Raw genomic sequence first — 7,293 nt, 5'->3', positions numbered from 1 at the left:
ATAGATATAGCCTAATGGTTTCCCAGGTGTTTAAGGATATCTGATTCTGTGACTGAGTGTTTCTGGGTGTGTCTGTGCGTGAGCTTGTGTTAGTCTGTCTGCCTTTGACTGTTTTCGAGTACTTATGAGTGCGTTCGTCTCTCTGAGTGATTGTAAAGTGTTTGAGGTTTTTCAAGTATGTCTGAGCCTGTTTGATTGTGTCTGAGATTCTCAGACTATCTCTAAAGGTGTGGGACTGTGTCAGAGTGTTATCAAGTGTGTCTAAACTTGTATGTGCCTGAATGAGTGCGTCTCAGTGTGATATAGGGTGTCTGACTTTTTCCGTGTCAGAGTGTGTCTCTTTGTCTGCGTGTGTGCGTCTGCATCTGAATGCGTAAGAATACGTCTGAGCACGAGTGTCTCTGAGTGAGTCTACATGCCAGTGTCTGCGTGTTCATGTCACCCAGACAGTGCGACTGTGTCTGATTGTGTGTGACTCTGTGAAAGTGTGTCTGAGTTTATCTCTGTGTGTGCGAGTCCTTCACTGCATCTGCGCATGTCTGACTGTGTGGGACTGTGTCTGAGTGTGTTTGGGTGTGTTCAAGTCTTTCTATGTCAGTGTCTGGCTGTGTGAGAGTGTGTCTGTGTGTCTCAGTGTGCCTGAGAGTGTCTGAGTGTAATGAGTCTGTCTGTGTGGGCGAGCGTTTCTCTGTGTACCTGAGTGAGTGTGAGAACGTATTTATATGAGTTTGAGTGTGTCTGACTGTGTTCAAGCGAGTCTGAGCATGTGCGAATCTGTCTGAATGCGACTGAGTGTGTGAGAGGGTGTCTGAATCTGTGCTAATATTTCTGAGTGTGTATGGATGTGTGGGTGTGTGCTTGAGTGTGTCAGAGTGTGTTTGATTGTGCTCAAGTGTGTCTGAGTGTGTGCGAGTGTGTCAGAGCCTCTCTCAGTGTATCTGAGTGTGTCTGAGAGAGTCTGAGGTTGTCTGAGTGTGTCTCGTTGTGTGCGAGTGTGTCTGAGTGTGTGTGAGCGTATCTGAGTGTGAGCGAATGTGTCTGGTTGTGAGCGTGTCTAAGTGTGTCTGAGTGTGCGAGTGTGTTTGCAGTTTTGTCTGAGCGTGTAAGAGTGTGTTTCAGTGTTTCTGAGTTCGTCTGAGTGTTTCTGAGCGTGTGTGAGTGATTCTTAGTGTGTCTGAGTGTGTCTGAGCGTATGTGAGCATGTCTGAGTGTGTCTGAGTGTGTCAGAGTATATCTGAGTGTGTCTGGGTTTGTGCCAGTGTGTGTCAGTGTGCGTGAGTGTACCTGAGCATCTGTTTATAGGTCTGATTGTTTGTCAGTGTTTGCAGGTGTGTCTAAGTGTATACGATTGTGTCTGAGCGTGTCTGAGTGTGTCTGAGTGTGTCTAAGTGTGTCTGGCTTTGTGAGAGTGTGTCTGAGTGTGTCTGAGAATATCTGTGTGTGTACAAATGTGTCTGGGTGTGTGCGAGTGTGTCTGAGTGTGCCTGAGTGTGTCTGAGAGTGTGAGAGTTTTTCTGAGAGTGTGAGAGTGTGTCTGAATGTGTGCAAATGTTTCTGAGTGCATCTGGATGTGTGGGAGTGTGCTTGAGTTTGTCTGAGTGTGTCTGGGTTTGCTCAAGTGTGTCTGAGTGTGTGCGAGTGTGTCTGAGAGTCTGTCAGTGTGCCTGAGTGTGTCTGAGAGTGTCTGAGTGTGTGCAAGTGTGTCTGAGTCTGCCTGGGTGTGTGTGAGTGTATGTGAGTGTGTCTGAGTGTGTGTGAGTGTGTGCGAGTGTGTCTGAGCGTCTCTCAGTGTGCCTGAGTGTGTCTGAGAGAGTCTGAGGTTGTCTGAATGTGTCTGGGTGTGTGGGACTGTGCTTGAGTGTGTCTGAGTCTGTTTTTAATTGTGTCTGGCTGTGTGCAAGTGTGTCTGAGCGTGTCTGAGTGTGAGTGAGCATGTGTGAGTGGGTATGAGTGTGTGTGACTGCGTGCGAGTGTGTGTGAGTGTGTGCGAGTGTGTCTGAGTGTGCCTGGGTGTGGGTCAGTGTGTCTGAGTGTGTCAGAGTGTGTCTGAGTGTACCTGAGTGTGTGTGAGTGTGTCTGAGTGGGTGCGAGTGTTTCTGAAAGTGTCTGGATGTGTCGGAGCATATCTGAGTGTGTCTGGGTTTGTGAGAGTGTGCCTGAGCATATATTTATGGGTTTGATTGTCAGTTTTTGCAGGTCTGTCTGAGTGCATGCGATTTTGTCTGAGCGTGTCTGAGTGTGTCTGACTGTGTCTGATTGTGCCTGAGTGTGTGTGAGTGTCTGTGAGTGTGTGTGAGTTTGTGCGAGTGTGTCTGAGTGTGTCTGGGTGTGTCTGAGTGTGTGCGAGTGTGTCTGAGTGTGTCTGGGTGTGCCTGAGTGTGTCTGAGTGTGTCTGGGTTTGTGAGAGTGTGTCTCAGTACGCGTGAGTGTGCCTGAGCATATATTTATGGGTCTGATTGTTTGTCAGTTTTTGCAGGTGTGTCTGAGAGTATGCGACTGTGTCTCAGCCTGTCTAAGCATGTCTGAGTGTGCCTGAGTGTGTCTGAGTGTGTGTGAGTGTGTCTGGCTTTGTGAGAGTGTGTCTGAGAATATCTGTGTGTGTGCCAATGTGTCTGGATGTGTGCGAGTGTGTCTGAGTGTGCCTGAGTGTGTCTGAGAGTGTGTGAGTGTTTCTGAGTGTGTGAGAGTGTGTCTGAATGCGTGTGAATGTTTCTGATTGTGCCTGGATGTGTGGGAGTGTGCTTGAGTTTGTCTGAGTGTGTCTGAGTTTCCTCAAGTGTGTCTGAGTGTGTGCGAGTGTGTCTGAGCATCTCTCAGTGTGCCTGAGTGTGTCTGAGAGTGTCTGAGTGTGTCTGAGTGTGTTTGAGTGTGTCTGAGTGTGTCTGAGTGTGTGTGAGTGTGTCTGAGCCTCTCTCAGTGTGCCTGAGTGTGTCAGAGAGAGTCTGAGGTTGTCTGAGTGTCTGGATGTGTGGGACTGTGCTTGAGTGTGTCTGAGTGTGTTTAAGTGTGTCTGGCTGTGTGTGAGGTTGTCTGAGCGTGCCTGAGTGTGTCTGAGTGTGTGTGAGTGGGTATAAGTGTGTGTGAGTGTGTGTGAGTGTGCCTGAGTGTGCCTGAGTGTGTCTGAGTGTATCTGAGTGTGTGTGAGAGTGTCTGTATGTTTCTGAGTGTGTCTGAGTGTGCTTAAATGTGTGTCTGAGTGTGACTGTTTGGGAGTGTATGTGAGTGTGAGTGAGTGTGTCTGAGCGTGTCTGAGTGTGTCTGAGTGTGTCTGAGTGTGCCTGAGCGTGTGTGAGTGTGTGTGAGTGTGTGCGAGTGTGTCTGAGTGTGTCTGGGTGTTCCTGAGTGTGTAGGAGTGTGTTGGAGTATATCTGAGTGTGTCTGGGTTTGTGCGTCTCAGTGTGCCTGAGTGTGCCTGATCATATATTTATGGGTTTGATTGTTTGTCAGTGTTTGCAGGTGATTCTGAAGATTTGTGAGTGTGTCTGAGCGTGTCTGAGTGCGTCTGAGAGTGTGTGAGTGTTTCTGAGTGTGTCTGAGAATATCTGTGTGTGTGCGAATGTGTCTGGGTGTGTGCGAGTGTGTTTGAGTGTGCCTGAGTGCGTCTGCGAGTGTGTGAGTGTTTCTGAGTGTGTTTGAGTGTGTCTGAATGTGTGCAAATGTTTCTGAGTGTGTCTGGATATGTGGGAGCGTGCCTGAGTGTGTCTGAGAGTGTCTGAGTGTGTCTGGGTGTGTGGGACTGTGTTTGTGTGTGTCTGAGTGTGATTAAGTGTGTCTGGCAGTGTGCGAGTGTGACTGAGTGTGTCTGAGCGTATCAGAGTGTGAGCAAATGTTTCTGGATGTGTGTGAGTGTGTCTAAGTGTGTGTGAGTGTGTCTGAGCGTGTGCGAGTGTGTTTGAGTGTTTCTGAGTCTGTCTGAGTGTGTCTGAGCACGTCTGAGTGTGTCTGAGTGTGTGTGAGTGTGTATGAATGTGTGTGAGTATGTGCGAGTGTCTGAGAGTGTCTGGGTTTACCTGAATGTGCCTGAGTGTGTGTGAGTTTGTGTGAGTGTGTGTGAGTGTGTGTGAGTGTGTGCGTGTGTCCCTGCGTGTGTCTGAGTGTATCTGAGTGTGTGTGAGTGGTGTGTGTGTGAGTGTGTGTGAGTGTGTGCGAGTGTTTGCGAGTGTGTCTGGGAGTTAATGAGTGTGTCTGAGTGTGTCGGAGTATATCTGAGTGTGTCTGGGTTTGTGAGTGTGTGTCTCAGTACGCGTGAGTGTGCCTGAGCATATATTTATGGGTCTAAATGTTTGTCAGTTTTTGCAGGTGTGTCTGAGTGTATGCGATTATGTCTGAGCATGTCTGAGTGTGTCTGAATGTGTTTGAGTTTGTCTAAGTGTGTCTGGCTTTGTGAGAGTGTGTCTGAGTGTGTCTGAGAATATCTGTCTCTGTGCGAATGTGTCTGAGTGTGTGCGAGTGTGTCTGAGTATGCCTGTGTGTTTTTGAGAGTGTGTCAGTGTTTCTAAGTGTGTGAGAGTGTGTCTGAATGTGTGTGAATGTTTCTGAGTGTGTCTGGATGTGTGGCAGTGTGTTTGAGTGTGTCTGAGTGTGTTTGAGTGTGCTCAAGTCTGTCTGAGTTTGCGCGAGTGTGTCTGAGCGTCTCTCAGTGTGCCTGAGTGTGTCTGAGAGAGTCTGAGGTTGTCTGAGTGTGTCTGGGCGTGTGTGAGCATGTATGAGTGTGTGTGAGTGCGTGCGAGTCCGTCTGATTGTGTCTGGGTGTGCCTGAGTGTGTCTGAGTGTGTTGGAGTATATCTGAGTGTGTCTGGGTTTGTGCCAGTGTGTCTCAGTGTGCGTGAGTGTGTCTGAGAATATATTTATGGGTCTGATTGTTTTTCAGTGTTTGCAGGTGTGTCGGAGTGTATGCGATTGTGTCTGAGTGTGTCTGGGTGTGTCTGGCTTTGTGAGAGTGTCTCTGAGTGTGTCTGAGAATATCTGTGTGTGCGAATGTGTCTGGGTGTGTGCAAGTGTGTCTGAGTGTGCCTGAGAGTGTGTGAGTGTTTCTGAGTGTGTGAGAGTGTGTCTGAATGTGTGTGAATGTTTCTGAGTGTGTCCGGGTGTGTGGGACTGTGCCTGAGTGTGTCTGAGTGTGTTTAAGTGTGTGGCTCTATGTGAGTGTGTCTGACTGTGCGAGTGTGTTTGCAGTTGTGTCTGAGCGTGTGCGAGTGTGTTTGAGAGTTTCTGAGTGTGTCTGAGTGTGTCTGAGTGTGTGTGAGTGTGTGAGAACGTGTCTGAGTGTGTGTGAGTGTGTGCGAGTGTGTCTGAGTGTGCCTGAGTGTGTGTGAGTGTGCGCGAGTGTGTCTGAGCGTCTCTCAGTGTGCCTGAGTGTGTGTGAGAGTGTCTGAGTGTGTCTGAGTGTGTCTGGGTGTGTGCGAGTGTGATTGAGTGTGTCTGAGGGTGTTTAAGTGTATCTGGTTGTGTGCGAGTGTGTCTGAGTGTGTGTGAGCGGTCTGAGTGTGAGTGAATGTGTCTGGGTTTGTGTGAGTGTGTCTGAGGGTGTCTAAGTGTGTCTGAGTGCGTCTCAGTCTGTGCGAGTGTGTTTGCAGTTGTGTCTGACCGTGTGTGAGTGTGTGCGAGTGTGTCTGAATGTACCTCGGTGTGCCTGAGTGTGTCGAAGCAAGTCGGAGTGTATCTCAGAGTGTCTGGGTGTGTGCGAGTGTGTCTCAGTGTCTGTGAGTGTGTCTGACATTTCATTTATGAGTCTGATTGTTTCTCAGTGTTTGCAGCTTTGTCTGACCGTGTGTGATTGTGTCTGAGTGTCTCTCAGTGTGTCTGAGTGTGTCTGAGAATATCTGTGTGTGTGGGAATGTGTCTGCGTGTGCACGAGTGTGTCTGAGTGTGCCTGAGTGTGTCTGAGAGTGTGTGAGTGTTTCTGAGTGTGTGAGAGTGTTTCTGAATGTGTGCAAATGTTTCTGAGTGTGTCTGGATGTTTTGGAGTGTGCTTGAGTGTGTCTGAATGTGTCTGAGTGTGTGCGAGTGTGTCTGAGCGTCTCTCAGTGTGCCTGAGTGAGTCTGAGGGTATCTGAGTGTGTCTGGGTGTGTGGGGCTGTGCTTGAGTGTGTCTGAGTGTGTTTAAGTGTGTCTGGCTGTGTGTGAGGTTGTCTGAGTGTGTCTGAGTGTATATGAGTATGAACGAATGCGTGTGGGTGTGTGCGAATGTGTCTTAGTGTGTCTGAGTGTGTCTGTGTGTTTCTGAGTGTGTCTGAGCATGTCTGAGCGTGTCTGAGTGTCCCTGAGTGTGTCTGAGTGTGTGTGAGTGTGTGTGAGTGTGTGCGAGCGTGTCTGAGTGTGTCTGGGTGTGCCTGAGTGTGTCTGAGCGTGTCGGAGTGTATCTGAGTGTTTCTGGGTGTGTGCGAGTGTGTCTCAGTGTCCATGAGTGTGCCTGACACTTTATTTATGAGTCTGATTGTTTCTCAGTGTTTGCAGCTTTGTCTGACTGTGTGTGATTGTGTCTGAGTGTCTCTCAGTGTGTCTGAGTGTGTCTTGGTGTGTGGGACTGTGCTTCAGTGTGTCTGAGTGTGTTTAAGTGTGTCTGGCTGTGTGCCAAAATGTCTGAGTGTGTGCGAGTGTGCCTGAGTGTTTCTAAGTGTGTCTGAGTGTGTCTTAGTGCTTTCAAGTGTGTTTCAGTGTGTCTGGGTGTGTTTGAATGTGTTCAAGTGTGTCTGAGTGTGTGAGAGTTTGTCTGAGTGTGTCTGAGCGTGTCTGAGGGAATCTGAGTGTTTCTGGATGTGTGTGAATGTGTCTGAGTGTGTCTGGGTGTGTGGGAGTGTGTTTGAGTGTGTCTGAGTGTGTTTAAGTGTGTCTGGCTGTGTGCGAGTGTGTCTGAGTGTGTCTGAGTGTATCTGAGTGTGAGCGAATGTGTCTGAGTGTGTCTAAGTGTGTCTGAGTGTTTCTAAGTGTGTCTGAGTGTGTCTGAGTGTGTTCAAGTGTGTCTGACTGTGTCTGAGAGTGTGTGTCATGGTCTGAGATAACCCCAAAATCCAATCCCCTAGCTCCATTCCCCCTCCCACATCTCAACCTAATGTGAGATGGGTTTTTCCAGACAAAACACACCAGACTCAAAGTGGGGGAAAGGGAATATATTACAATGACTGTACAAATAAATACCACATCACATTATACACACGATCACAACTATCTCTACCATGACATATAGTATTTACAGTGGATCAGATCTCTTCTCCCCTCCAAATAAAAGTCCAGGAGGGAAAGAAGGACAGATCCCTTCCAGTCCTTAAGCAGCAGCATCTTCTGAGGTAGCAG

Source organism: Manacus vitellinus, unplaced genomic scaffold (genome assembly GCF_001715985.3).
Source record: "Manacus vitellinus isolate BGI_N305 unplaced genomic scaffold, ASM171598v3 scaffold_165_pilon, whole genome shotgun sequence".
Classification (NCBI taxonomy): domain Eukaryota; kingdom Metazoa; phylum Chordata; class Aves; order Passeriformes; family Pipridae; genus Manacus; species Manacus vitellinus.
The sequence above is the reverse complement of the archived record's forward strand: the minus strand, read 5'-3'. Positions refer to the sequence as shown.